The sequence below is a fragment of the Oryzias latipes genome, chromosome 5, assembly GCF_002234675.1.
Source record: "Oryzias latipes chromosome 5, ASM223467v1".
NCBI classification, from domain to species: Eukaryota; Metazoa; Chordata; class Actinopteri; order Beloniformes; family Adrianichthyidae; genus Oryzias; species Oryzias latipes.
Genome location: NC_019863.2, coordinates 11,265,366 through 11,280,359, shown reverse-complemented (window position 1 = coordinate 11,280,359; position 14,994 = coordinate 11,265,366). Strand labels below are relative to the sequence as shown.

The 14,994-nt window shown below is 39.5% G+C and overlaps 1 protein-coding gene across 1 annotated transcript in view; it reads left to right on the top strand.

Annotated features, from left to right (window-relative positions):
- The first annotated feature begins 223 nt into the window (after positions 1–223).
- ppp1r16b (protein phosphatase 1 regulatory subunit 16B) overlaps positions 224–14,994 on the top strand; it is a 92,731-nt gene continuing 77,960 nt past the window's right edge. The window contains exon 1 of the mRNA XM_004068771.4: positions 224–748. The gene's annotated coding sequence lies outside the window, so the exon portion shown is untranslated. The remainder of the gene's footprint in view (positions 749–14,994) is intronic.

The following is a 14,994-nucleotide window of genomic DNA, read 5'->3' as shown; positions in this document are numbered from 1 at the left end:
GTGGATTAGCTCTACCTCTGTAACAGTCAAGAGAAAACAAAAAGAAAAAAACTAATCAGCACAGTTGCAGTGAAAACAAAGTTAACCATAATTAGATCAAGACTTTCAAGTGGGCGCCCATGGTCGTCCGGGACCCCCCTCAGTGCACCCTTGCCGTGTTCTGTGGCTACGCCCACGGCGGAAGCTCCTCCTCCCCCATTTCAGCCCCGCCCTCAAGGACTGAGTGGGAGCGAGGAGAGAGAGACGGCAGAGCCGCACACATACAGAAACGCACGCGCGCACAGGGGCACACACACACCAGTTGTTTCTTTACTAACGGGACAAGTTTCTACCTCCTGGATACCTCCTTCCTCCTCTGCTCTTTTCCCGCCTCCGCGTGAACACCTCGACCTGGACCGAGGTGAGCGCTGAAATGTTGGGCTTATTGCTAGTTTTGGGGAGGAGAGCCCCGCGCCGGTTGTAACCAGGAGCGGGGAGGAAAAGCGGCAAGGAGAGGCTGGAGGGGAGGCACGTCCGGCTCCCGCTGAAGCAGTTTCAAGCTAGCAGACTTTATCGCTTCTGGCGGGTCACTGAACGGCTAAGCGACCCGTCGTTAACCCGGAGGAGGCTTACTTTACCGCGGCGGCTGCGAGTTGAGCCGCGCCGTGCGAGATCATCAGCAGAGCGGATCTACATCTTCTCCTTGATGTCGCCTCAGCGCCAGCGTCGAGCTGCACATTGTTTCACCTAAAACCTCCACAGCGTCTCTGTGAGTTTGACTGCATCTTCTGCTTAGAGATCCGGAGATATATGACTTTATATGGCAGCTCAGGGCTCGCCAAGGCGGACTTGTTGTCCTCCAACTTTTAAGTTGAAACTACAGAAACCAGCAGAACCCTTTCTTTTTGTATGATTAAAGTTAAAGAGGTGAACGAAAACCCCTCTTTATTTGCAGTATTTAGGTTAAGTGGTACTTTACACTCTAAAACAAATGCTTGGATTCAGGCAAGTAAAAAAAAAAAAAACAAAAAAAAACTTATATTTTGAAGTCTATAGATAACAATTGTCCCACACATGAGCAGGTGTAATTCAAAAGCACAAATAATAGAATCTATATCAAACATTTGATTTCATAGAGGGATTTCTGTTAAAACAAGAACATTGGAAATGTAATTTCCTGTTTTTAAAAACATCAAATCTGCCATGAAAGACAAATCTGCTAAAAATGATAAGCTGGTCTTATGTGATTAACTGACATCATTGTGGGTGTGGTGGACTGTGAGGATCTAAATACTCTAGTAGAACAAATAAGATGTAAAATTAGTATGTACTTATTTAGCAGAATTTGTGTTTCTTTTTGTTGATCAATAGATGGATTGTTTTACAGCCAACATTACGAATGCCTCAATAAAGGTTTTTGCTTCAGTTTCTTAAAGCAAAATATTCTGGCATCAATTATTCAGACAGAAATGCAGTCAGTAAAAACGAATCTTTAGGCTTTTTTCTTTAACAAGGCAACAGGTGTTTAGGACCTACTCCAATGAAAATCATGTTTCTGGTGTTTTTAACATGTTCTGATCTTTTTTCTTTATGTTGTGTATCAGGAGCAGATTAATGCAGTTTAAATAAGACTGTGTTTATGTCCCTAAGCTCTAACTACTAAAAAACTTTATAGTGCGAAACTATCTGTTTCAGCTGGATAGATCCAATATTGGTTGCCATATTTGTTGCACTGGCAATGTTAGGTTGGGAGTGTGAAGCGCTGTAAGCTAGCGGGAGAGCATGTAAACAAATAGATGGTGGGGAATAAGCCCCACCCACAAACTCTGAGGCGAACGCTTTTAAAATGGATCAAAAGATGATTTTTAGTGTTCAAAAACAATAACGATGTAAAAACTTATACCATTTTATTACATGCATTATCAAAAATAAAAGGTTCTTTCTTTTTTAAATGAGGACATTAGGGGTTACAGTTGTATCGACAGGAAATAATGCAGACTTTGCTCGATCAAATGTGCAGATTGGTCTTAACTTTGTAGAAAACGATCACTACACCATGTCAAGTGGCATGCTTGCCTTTTGCCAGGCTTTCAGCTGTTCCTAATGGATTTTCCCACTTTTTAATGACCTACACCGTGCATAGTCGTCCATCTACTAAACCGACAGGCAGATGTCAGTTGATGAGAATGTACCTCATTGTCTGAGAACGTGTAGATACCTGAAAAAAGCCTGCAGGCTTGTCACAAATATGAAAGTATTAATTTAGGAGCCCGTCTGTTCTGTCACGATATGACAAACATGGGTCCTGGGAGTGTTTAAAAGAATAAAAAATAGAGCTCTCTGTGTAAATAAAATAAAGATTTAGTCACCTGAATTTATCCCAGGAATGCTGTGGACTGGGTCAGCTCCCTGTGAAATGATGAGTGGAGGTACAGTGTAGAATGTAGAACATGTTTGCTTTCGGGAGAGTTGACGGTAAAAGCCTCAGCACAAAGAGAAAGGAAGTGTTGCATTTTGAAAATCAAGAGTTTGATTCTTCACGGTTACTCTGATTTCATGGATATAAATGTGACTCGTAATAGATGTTGTCTTCTTTAGCCACTTGACTGTGGAGAAATCCCATTTGCTTGGTAATATTTTTCTGTTTTCATTAGCCTTTTTGGATTTCCCAATAAAAAACATGCAAAAGAAATTAATTTATAAAAAAGTGAAAAACATGTCTTTTTTTCCCTCTACTTAAACCGAAGTCACGCGCTCCCTACTTTTAATCCTAATGATTGAGTGAGGTTAGGGCTTAGTAGCCTTTTCATTTTCAAAGCAACTTTATAGGAAATGTAAAGACCTACTGCTTATCGTTTACTGGAAAACTGAAAATGACACTTTGCTGATGGCAAACTCCAGCAATGACACATTGTTTCCAGACAGCAGTTCAGTTTTAAAAATCAGGAAACCGTTTTTGCTGCACACCACAACACCAAATATTACTGTTTTATTCTTATTCAGGGAACTGCAAGTGGCAGTTCCTCTGGTACTTTAAGCAAGAAGTCATTAGCTTTTTTCTTTTTTTGCCAAGTCAAAAACCGGTTTATCTGAGTTTATGATCTCTGCTGCTGTCCTCCACCCTCCCTTCTTCCTGATTACGCATATGGATGACTTGGGTGTTGACCATCACACACTGAAACGCTAATTCCCATTGGAGCTCACTGAAAGACCACATGTCATGTTTGAAATAGAACCAATAGTAAACCAGCGAGTTCAAACAAATATACAGTCACTGTGCTATTGTTAATATTGTTTTTTTATTTTTGTTATTTGAGTCCCAAAAAAACTATCCTTGGATTTCCTGCTGTGTAAGAAGTCTTTCATGAGCCACGCCAGAAAGCAGCTTGCTGTGCATCGAACACAGATTATACTAGATCAGCATTCTGATTATAGTAAGCAACCAGGCGCTGTCTGCTAATCTGTAATCTTGTGGCTGACAGGGGCAAATCTTCGGTTGGCTATCAACAGTGCTGATAGATCCTCATGATCCAAAAGTTAGCCATACCTGATTGATGTTTGAAGAATCCAAAGAGAAAATCTTTTATGTTTGTTGAAGTTTAATTGTTGCTAGGACTGGATGAACTCATTAAAATGAATCGGTCTGTCTTGCAGCTCATTGCATTTTCAGCACACTTTATCATAAATGATTAGTATTGGCATTCTCTAAATTGTTTTTCATTGCAGTAAATAATGAGGCGACCTGTGGACATGCTGCAGGATCCTTCCTGTTGCAGGATGCCAATATATCTAAAATCCCCTGAGCACATTAAAACAGCTTTATTGTAGAATAGTGCTTTAGTCTCTTTAGTATTATGCTGTTCTGTTCAATCTGTTCTTTGTGTGCAGATTTGTCTGCAAAGCTCCAAACAGGCAAAGCTGTCTTTCCATGAAAGGTGTTCTGAGGAAATTTGGAGCGTGTCCTGGTTCTGGATGTGTTGTTGTACTTACGCGCATTTTTATAGCTTTTACTATCACTCATTTCGGCCTTCTGCTTAAACATGAAATGAGGTCAGTTGACTTTTTCCCCTCCTAATCGTGGACAGGGTTCTGAACATGAAGTCGAACATAACACTGATCAAATGCCTTTGCTGCATTCAAAGTCCTGACAAAGGTACACATTACAGAGGCAAAAGGTGGAAAGCGGCAATGCTTCATCGCTGATACTCTCATAGAAGGACCGTTAGTCTCCGTACAATAAAATAACTAATGTAAGGAGTCTAAAGGGACCCTAAATGTGCCTTTAGTGACTGGCAAAGCGCCAACAGACAGAAAGTCTGCAGTTCTTCCCTGATCTCCTCTGTTTACTCCCCACGACTTCTTCTGTATTTTGTGATCTTGCTGATTTTGCTGGTGTGAAGTGTAGTCTGCATTAGCACATTGGAAATAAAGCTATTTGATTTAAGCCTCTGGCTTTTCTTCTTGCTGACATTGTTGTTTTCTTATAGGTTAAAGGTCTTTTTACAATTTTGAAAATCCATGTTAGTGTTCCTTTCGACTCACAGTGTTGTACAGTAGCATCATTTTTGTGTTGTGGTGGCACATTTTTTACTTGTTGCATGTTTATGTATCAGGCTTTCAGACATGGAGCCAACAGTTAGTACAGGAAGTCAGTGAAACAGGAAATGAGCTCATTGAATTTGTGGCCTGCACTTTTTTTCTCAGATGTCTAGATTCTAAAGTTGTCCCCACCCCCTCCCCCCAACAGCTAAGAAAACCTTTTGTCAGTTAAAAAAGAAAAGTGCGTGCATCTTTCATTCTTGTGCATCTAAATATTTTCAGATATTTATAATAATTCCAAAAGTAAAGTGATGAAGTTTGCAGATGAAGCCTCAGAACCCACTGAGCCCATCCAAAGTCCTGCTCCTATTCTGCTCTTGAGCAAAACTCCCCTCATCTACTTTCTACTTGAGGAACACAGCTGTTTAACTTCAAAGGAAGAACTCAGTCATTGTTAAAAGTCTTGTTGGACAAATCTCTGTGTGAGAACTAAAGATGTATTTATCCTTTTTATTTATGTTTATTATGGTCCCTTTATAGTCAGGTTTTGTAGTCAGATTTGAGTATGAACCCGATACCCATTTGTCTAAATTTGGCCGCGCAATCTGGTGCTTGGCTGTGCCTGGTTGTGCTGGGACTGTAGTTGCAGGATGTGTGTATCTATGCATGCATGTGTGTATATGTGTATGTGTGCGCACAAGCATCACGTGGTCTGCACTCTATAGTAGCTCTTTTTCTATAATCCATGTGTATTGAAAGTGGAAGAATCGATTCAAGTGGCTGTTTTTGGCTTGCTTTTTTATTTTCTCACTTTTTTTTTAGCTGTTGCTCCTTTTCTCTGATCTCTTGAAACATGTTTATGGCTTGATGTCTTTAATTATTTGAGTGATCCCATGTTTATCTAAAAGCATTCTGTCTAGTAAACTTCTGAAAAGATCAAATGTTTTTAGCGCGTCAGTGTCTCATTAGTGTGGAAACGGTGCTATGTGTGCTTTCTGGTCTAAAACAGCTGCATTAATTTTGCATAAGAAAGAAACGGAGCACATTGACCAAAGCAACAGCCATGTGGCCACTCTTTTGCAGAAACCCTAAACAGTTTCAGTATTTGAAATGATATTCATGCCACCACATTCAGAATAAATGTCCCAGTTTTTAGATCAAAATTTTCTAAATTACAAACAAAATTTTCAGTTTGAAAAATAAAGTAGCAAATGAAAATGTTAAATGCAAGCTTTGAAAATCCCTTTCTTTGCTTTCAAAATAAATTTCTGCATTAGCGACACATATGTTGTCTGGAGTCTTGCTCTCTCTCTATTTTTGTTTTTGCGCTCTCAACTCTGAATTTAGCTGATGTTTCTGCCACCAAACAGCCAATCACAGACTAGATTCTATCCAATCAAGTTTCTTTGCGCTCGCATCCCCGTGCCTGGAGCAGACACCAGACTTTTTATTGGTTCTGTTCGACCAGGATTCTGCCTTCTTCAACCATTCTCTCCTGTTTATCTGTGAGCTAAGTGCAAAAGCAGTAGCAAAAGCCAAAATACAACACATCTCTGTATTTAGTAAGGGTTACTGGCCGACGAAGTGTGCATTATCACTTTTTAACACACGCCGTGGAAGCCTGAACCGTTCGCTGCGAAGCGGAGATGCTAATGCTTCGAAGTGATAATGCACACTTCGAAAGCCATTAACCTGCTTATGCCATGATACTTACAATATAAATAAATATTAACCAGTTTTTAGTCCTTAATTTGGATTTGGATCGCTTTTTTATTCCAACTTTTTAATGAGTTTTTAGAACACATTAACACACAGAGCATATTTTCAAAAGGTAAGCGTATTTGAACGACAATACAGCTCTGTGTTTCCCCATATCCCTCCCAACCCGAACACAGAACATTCCCATATTGGAGTGGTGCGGCGCCCTCTCATGGGAATGTGACAAGGCACCGCACCACTGCTGCAGCCAAGATTCAGCGATATAAAGTGATATATATCTATATATATATAGATATATATATGCTGATCATCCCGATGGGTTGAATAAAGCAGTGTTTTTCAACCAGTGTGCCGCGGCAGACTAGTGTGCCGTGGGAGATGGTCAGGTGTGCAGTGGGAAATTGCCCTCATTTACCATCTCCAGGATATCAGCTCTGTGTTCATCCAAACAGGCCCTGATAAAACACTGAGTAGTTAGGAATATGAAAGATGATAAAATACTTTTTTCTTTGTGTTTATTTGATTCTATCAAAAACATTTTGATAAGAATGACGGTACCGCGATTAAGCTGCAGCTATAACTGTTTTAGGAAAAGTCCCGCCCCTTTAACTGTCTCCACCAATCATTCTTGCAGGCTTAATCACACGTCATTAGTCTGACCAATCAGTAGTGGTTAAAGTCTTCACTCCCTTTTTATGTTTCTGCTCATAAAGTCTCTCAGTTCCAACAAAAATAACAGCTAAAGCTCGTCTTTAGCGGTGTAGCTTTTTACAGAATCCGGTGTCAGACCGTGGAACAAGTGAACAAAATAATGAAGCTCAGAGACGAGAGTCTGTCTATGTTCTGTGTCTGTTTGCACTACATCTCCCATGATGCATTGGGTTTAAGTGATAGCGTCTCAGTGCATAATGAGTCTTCCTTGTTAAATGTCTTGAAACCACAACGAACACAGTTTTTTTTTGTGCCATGGCTCAAAAAAGGTTGAAAAACTCTGGAATAACGCATCAGTTCAGAGAGAAAGTTCACCTCTTACCACTTGTTTTTGTCCAAATGATGAAGCAAAAGGTTGTTTTAAAGAAGCCGGCGCGAAGACACAAGATAGGTGACCGGATCTTCTTTTTGGGGCGTGCGGTTATCACTGTGCGTAATCACTTTTTAATGCACACCCAGCAGCCAATCAGAATTGAGTATTCACCCGGACCATGGTACAATTGTTAGTATATTATGTTAGTGTAGCAACCAGCACGTTTAAATGTTCTGAGGCAGAAAAATGACTATATGACTCTCATATACGGTTATTACATCCAGTGGGATGTCAACTTATGTTACCATTATGATTTGTATAAATTACCTATATTACTTCATGAATAACATGTTGAAATATAAATAGAAAAGCATCTGTTCCTATTATATAAATGTTTTTTTATTTTTTATTTAGACAAATGCACACAAGTTATTAAAAATAAAACACCCCGTGTCAGACAGGATCATGTGCTGAAGCAAATTTACTCAACGGAAAAATATAATATTTAATATTTATATAATATTTAATTTAATATTAAAATTTGTAAACAACAATTTTTTCAGCATAAGTCTAGTTTGGTGAGCCATCATTCTTATTCCTACTCACACCTGTATAAATACAGGACGTCATTAGTTTATGATCCAAAAATGTATGTGAATCATCTGCAAATATTCGTATCTTTTCTCCTCTGGACAGAAACAAAAAAAACATTGTTGTGCAGCATAATATAATATGTGCTTTAAATCTATTTTAATAAAAAACAGAACTCATAGAAGATTCAACTTTTTACCAATATTTTGCTCCAGAGGATTTATTGATCACACATGACTGTTGATTTTGTGTTGTCTGCAGATAAACGTGACACAGTTTCTTTTACTGTTTTAGGAGCTCTTTAGCCATGAATTCACAAATTTGACTTAATGATTTTGAACAATGCTAAATTAAAAGTTGAATGTTTTAATTATTAAATATGGATTTTTCATCAGCCAGAGAGACAACACAGATTAACAGTGCCTGTTCGGCTTCTTGGTACCAGAGACTGTGTTGGATAAATATAGCGACTAGATTGCATAGAATCGAGACCAATCAGCAGGAACCCTCTTGTCTGTGATTGGCTGTTTGGTGTCACAAACGTTACGCTGTGCTCAGAGTGGAGAATGCAAAAACAACGAGAGAGAAAGCAAGAAGACAACACATCTGAAAACAGTTTGTGTTGCCAACGCAACAAAAAGTAAAGAAAAAGATTTATAAAGCAAACATTTAATATTTTCATTGCTTTGTTTTTAAAACTCAATACTTTGTTTGCAATTTAGGAAATTTTGATCGCAAAACTATGAGTTTTGTTCTCAATGTGGTGGCACAAATATCACTTTATACAGTTCAGCTGTTAAAAAGAGTCTCCTTTTTTAAGAACGATCAATGACGAGGCTTTATAAAGAATATGCATTCCAATTGCTGCTCATGCTGCGTTTTTATTAAAAATTGTCTTTGAGTTTTGTCTGTTGAAAGTTTTGTGTGATGTTTTGGAAGGAAATTAGTCCTTCACAATTCATTGAAAATGTATCGTCATTGTGGTATTAGCCTGTGTGAAACGCGTAAACTCTGATAAAAAGTTATCTTAAATGTTTTCACACATGCTAAAATAAGCCAGCCTGAAGTATTTCGGGAATAAAAAGAGCTTTTTACACATTCGGGTGGACCCCTTAACGATGATGAATGAAAAATATTTTATGTTAGATACCCACCTCCTATGTAGACATGGGTCAATGTGGAGTGTAATTTAGATTTGTGTAATTTTTACTTTTATTCTGTTGTAGTGAAATGGAAATGATTTATTTAGTTTTTTTTTGTTTTGGTATTTGTTCATGTGTCACCAGTCATTTTGTCATTGCAATACTAATCTCTAACTTCGCAAGTTTTCCTTATATTGTGGAGCCCTATTGGAACTATTTCTTTTTGGAGAATTTCTAACTTTAGTTTGGTGAAGTGTTCATGGGCCAAAGATGAAATCCCACATTCCCCTTTACTGTAAAACATAATGTCATCAATTGTTTAAGTTATTATAAAAAAATTGTTGCTCTAATCTGAACTGGAATAAAAATCCAAAGGCCGTGCTCTCAAAGTTTACCTTTATAAAAGAAGATCAAACTGCCCTAAAAGCAGTTTGTGAAAATGAGATGAAATGCTGTCCTTTATTGTTTGCTTTTACTCTGCAGAGACTAACAAATGCAGAGGGAGAGCTTTGTTTTTCAAGGCAAACGAGACCTTGCATGCACAGCTTTTACTCTTGTTCTGTTCATGCTTGCAGTCACTGAGACGGTGCAGCCTCAGTGCGCACCCATCTTCGTTTAGCAGTGGATTACAAGTGACACTTACTGCAGGCTGGCTGCATTTAAGCCTTGTTTACTCTGCGTCTTAACTGAGGACTCAAACTATCATTAGGCAGCAAAATGACTCAACACTGGGAGAGATCTCTGAACATACAAATCGTAAGATTAAAGAAGTTTAAAGGGGAAGCAAGAACAATTCCAATGAAAATGAGAATATTTGTTTTTACTGAGTTTGCCTGTAGTGAGTCAAAATACTGCAGCAGATGGAAGGCTGAAAGGTCGAGTTGAAGTCAAACCCTTTTGGAAATGAGCAGATTGGTTTAACGTCAACACAAAATGCTCATGTTAGTTTGCTGCAGGCGGACAGATAACCCCACCCAGGATGGGGAAGAGCATCAGACCCAACACATGGACGGACAAAGCAAGTCAACATTTTTTCCACTTAGTGTCAGGCACTTGGTAACCACATTCGCTCATGATAAAACCTGCAGCACATCAGTTGGATGGGAACAAACCTGCAGGTAGACGCCACCAGCGATTTGATGCTTCCTTAGACCTGCATCCTGTTCTACTGATGAAAAAGAATCCATGTGCAGATGAAATAAACGATGAACACATTCATATGAAGTAGTAGCGGCTATTACAAGCGCAAAATATCTTGATCGGATCAATGGTCGGATTATAACTCAACCATGTCCATGGGATCAGAAAAACTTTTTCTGATTAGAACGAACGTTCACATGGTCACACTTTCGGTCGGAATAAATCATTTGAGCATGCGTAGCAGTGTTGAAAATACGGGAAAAGGAAATGAGTCCCGTTGTAAACAAACTGAGTTGTCATATACATTTATGCAGCTGAGTAATATAGGAGATGATCTTCTAAACGTGCTTTTATTAATGTTAGGGTTTTTATGAAGCGCCTGTTCGCTCATAATTTTATTTTTAATCCGTGTGGTCAGTGCTTTTTAGGTGGAAGAAAGGAGCTGGTAGAAGCCAGGGTGTGGCGGTGCTAACAACATTAGTCTTGTTTGATGAACACAAAATCCATGTGGAAAAAATGCCGCAATCTGCATCTTGGCTGCACGTAAATATGTGGGAATAACATCAGCCTTTATTTTTCTCGGGACACGACTGGAAACACAAATCCACGTGATTGTTTGAACAGTTTCTAAGGACTGAGCGGCCTTTCTGCGTTTGAAAAGCTCACACACCACCCCAAAGCCGCTGTGAGCTGGAAGTCCGAGCTCTGCTCGGACACACGGTTCTCCTGAGTGAATCACTGGTCTCCTTGACTTTGTAACTCCAAACATGAACGTGCGTGCACCCCCAACACTTGTGCACTCACTCACTCACTCACTCACTCACTCACTCACTCACTCACTCACTCACTCACTCACTCACTCACTCACTCACTCACTCACTCACTCACTCACTCACTCACTCACTCACTCACTCACTCACTCACTCACTCACTCTCGCGCAGCACATGCTCCTTCCACATACACATACACATATTCATTCTACAACACCTATATAGTTACTTCATTAGTTAGTTAGTAGTTAGTGTTACTGTTACTTGTTAATAAAGAATACTGCGTTGTAATTATGAATTGTATTCATTTACGACGCGGCTGCCGGGGGATTTTGTGTTCGGCGGCGGCGCCATGTGGTGGTGGGGGGTTTGTGGTTGACCGCAACTCCTGCTGCTTCATCAGTGCGGTGATCAAAAATCCCACACCATCACAGCTTTAGTTTTTATCTTGTGGGACACATAAAAAATGCAACTTCACCAGTACCGATAGCAGAACCGTTGAGGTCAGATCTTAAGCATACTGCGGTCTTGAAAAATGTTGCCCCGGGACTCGTTTAATACCTGGGCTTAATATCCATCCCTAGAAAAGGGGCACGGTGGAGAAGAATCACAGAAGGGGTCGATTTGCACATAGCCAAAGACGTGGTACCCATATGTACCGTGGAGAAGACGGGGTTTATTAATTTAATTAAAACCTTTGACCCCAGATACGAGCTGTGTTGTTAATCCTTTAGAAAATGGTGCTACTCTCGAGGTGAATGTTTGTCTCCTTTTAGTCTACACTACAAAGTGGGACTTAAAACACAGCTGGGACTTTGATTCCAAGAGTGTGTTCATTTATGTATTTTTCATCCCAGAAATGGGAGTTACATTTGTCTTGCGTTTGATTAAATAAAAGCAAAATCTGCTTTAAGTTGTCTGCCGTTTGTACTTATTGATTTCCTTAAGTGTGTGTGTGTGTGTGTGTGTGTGGGGGGGGGGGGGGGATCGGGACAAAATCTGAAATCGAATTAAAATAAATAAAATCGGAGATTTTAGGCCATATCGCCCAGCCTTACGAGATGAGGCTCATAAGTGCAGTTAATATTGCTGGTCTCATGAGGAGACTGTTCTGTATGAGCAAGTGCTTTTATCCAATCCTGCTCTGGGTATAAAATGGCATTTTAGTAATTGTCTTATCAGGTTACTCCTCTGTAACATTTTTACGCACCTGGCTGCATGAAAACCTGTGATTTTATGCAACGTCTCTGACATGTTGATGTGTCTGGTCTGCCGCTCCATTGAGTGAGTGTGCATCTGTTTTTTCTTTTTTTACAACACCTGTCACCCCCTTTTACTTGCTGCGGTGTGCTACGCATATGAGGCCATTCTGTTCCTCACCATCTCCGTAACACCACTTCAGTACCTTGTACAGTAACAACAGAGCCATGACTAATTAATAAAAACTTATTTGTAAATTGAAACGGTGACTTCTTGCTGTTGTGGTTACCATAATGGTACAGTATTGTCTGTTTAGAATTTTTTTTTTAAATTAACAGCTCAAGATGACATAAATGGAAGGATCTTGACAGCAAGAGTTGATCTGTTGTGTTTCAATAGCATTGGGGTTCCCAACCACTAGGTCACAAATTTTGTAGAAATTACCTATTTTTGCAGAGATTTGACTACTGTTGCAATCTTGTTTTTACAAACTTTGTCTATAAAAGGTTTTATCTCCTGAATTGCTCAAACTGTCTTGGTAACAGCTATGTAAAAGTAAATAGCAATAGAAGACAGAATTGTCCTTAACCCGTTTACTCTTAAGCTTTAGCTTCAGCATTTACATTCTTTCATCTACTGTAACTCTTCAAGCATTGACGCAATTAATGTAAATGCATCTGTCCCGGAGAAAAGCAGCCTCGCGCTGATATGCAACACTGCACAGCACTGAAGTGTTTACATAATTAACCTAACTCTGCTGACTCTGATGCAAAGAAAAGTGTCTTTGCGATGTTATAAAACTCGCAAAGTGTAGTAGTGTTGTTAAACAACACTACTACGTTTGTAGTGTTGTTTAACAGCGCAACGCCAGCATGAAAAGCCGCTTTTTTGTAGTGTCAGAATCGGCCGATTCACAGTGATCATGTAAATTGTCAAAGATTTACGCTATATCAAAGAGTGTGTGTTATTAACTGTCACTGGCGACAGCTCTGTTGTTAAAGGGTTAAAGTCTGCATGTCTACTGCCAGGAATACAACTGATGGACAGATAATCACATCTGCATGCTTCTGCAAGTCTGAACTCAGAGACCCAAAGACTGTTTTGGTTTGTTATTTCAAAACTCAGATCAGAGTACGAAGTCCAATACAAACCCAATGATTGGCCAGGAAAAACCAAAATGGGTCATCCACACACATTCTTTATGAATGAGATTTGTAGCTCAAAGGATGCAGACGCTGTGTGGACAGATGCTGCTGATTATTCATAGCAACAAAAAAGTGTCCTGCCAGCAGGAGCACACTGGCAGTTAGCTCATCTGTCTTGGTTGTAGCAAGGCTACCTTTTAATGACTCATTGTTGTACAGCATGTACATCGCTGACAGAAAGAGTTGCTCTTAGTGACATTGTGCCAAGACACCTCCTAAAAGGACCATTTGGAGAGTAACAACCTCCCTGTGATTGTACTCTGACCATGAACTCTGAAAGGGCCTTGAGTAGAGGGCTGGGATATAGTTGGGTAGGCCTGCACAATATACCGCAAATTTATCGTTATCGCGACATCAAGCTGTGCAATATGCATACCGCAAAAGACGGCGAAAATTGCAATAAATGGTTACCTTGACCCTTGTGCTATCCTAGGCACTTTACCATTGGGAGTGGGGTCATCTAGACCCACTAGACAGTGCTCTGAACCTTTTTTCTTCAATGATTTGTGATCTTCACTGGTATCCATGGATTACATGAAATCTTTCCACCTTTATCCACCTTTGTCATGGTAGGGAGAACACATCAATGGAAGGGTGGGGTCATCTAAGATAGCACAAGGGTTAAATGTGCTAAAACAAACTCATGGCAGCTTGAAATATTGAATAAATTAAATAAATCCCTTTATGCATTTAACCAATCAGAAGGACCCGTTTACGTTGTTGATCAATCAGATGAGCCCTTTTATGTTTGATGTTTGCCTCCTATGTCGACAAGGGTCATTTGGAGTATAATTTTTATACTGTTGCATTGAAATGGAAATGTTTTTGGTTGGTTTGATATTTGTTTATATACCGCAAATTATATCGTTATTGCAATATTAATCACCAATATCGCATATCGCGAGTTTTCCTCATATCGTGCAGCCCTATAGTTGGGTATTTAGTATTTAGTGCATTAAGCACAATGAGAAGTTGTAATGTAGTCAGTCTGTCATCATTATGTAAATCTTACTTCCACTTTCGGCTTCTCCCATCAGGGGTCGCCACAGCGAACAAGTCGCATGGTAAATTTGGCAATGTTTTACGCCGGATGCCCTTCCTGACGCAACCTTCTCTAACCGGGCTTGGAACCGGCATGTAAATAATATCAAAAAACAGAAAACTAGAATTGTTGCATCTCTAATCACTTTGTAAAGCACGCGCCAATTCTTCTGTACACTGTAAATCTAAAGAGAAGCTAATGGGTGTACTGTTTGTGTTGACAGCTGTGGTTGACAGGTTGAAAGCCATCATGAATTAGATTAATTGTATTAAGCTTTTCCTGACCGTAGGACCTTCTGTGTAGTGCTGTAGTGACTAAATGTTGGTCACTTGCATTCTGGTCAGTAGGTCCCTCTGTATCTGTCCTGGCAGTGAAACACAGATTTACCGGCAGATTTTTGGCTTAGTATTTGCAAGCATGTAGTAAACAGCTTATGCAAGATCATGTATTTTATTATTTGGGTTGACCTAAGCCTGGTACTTCATATTTTTTAAGTTCGGATTTTAAATCGTTTTAAGGGATAAATCTCTAAATCTCCAATAAAACAGACATTCTTTTATTTATATATTTATTTTGCTTAGTTTTAAATGGCGTTCCTCTTTGTTCTTTGCTTTTCTTATTATGCAGTCCGGCATCTACCTG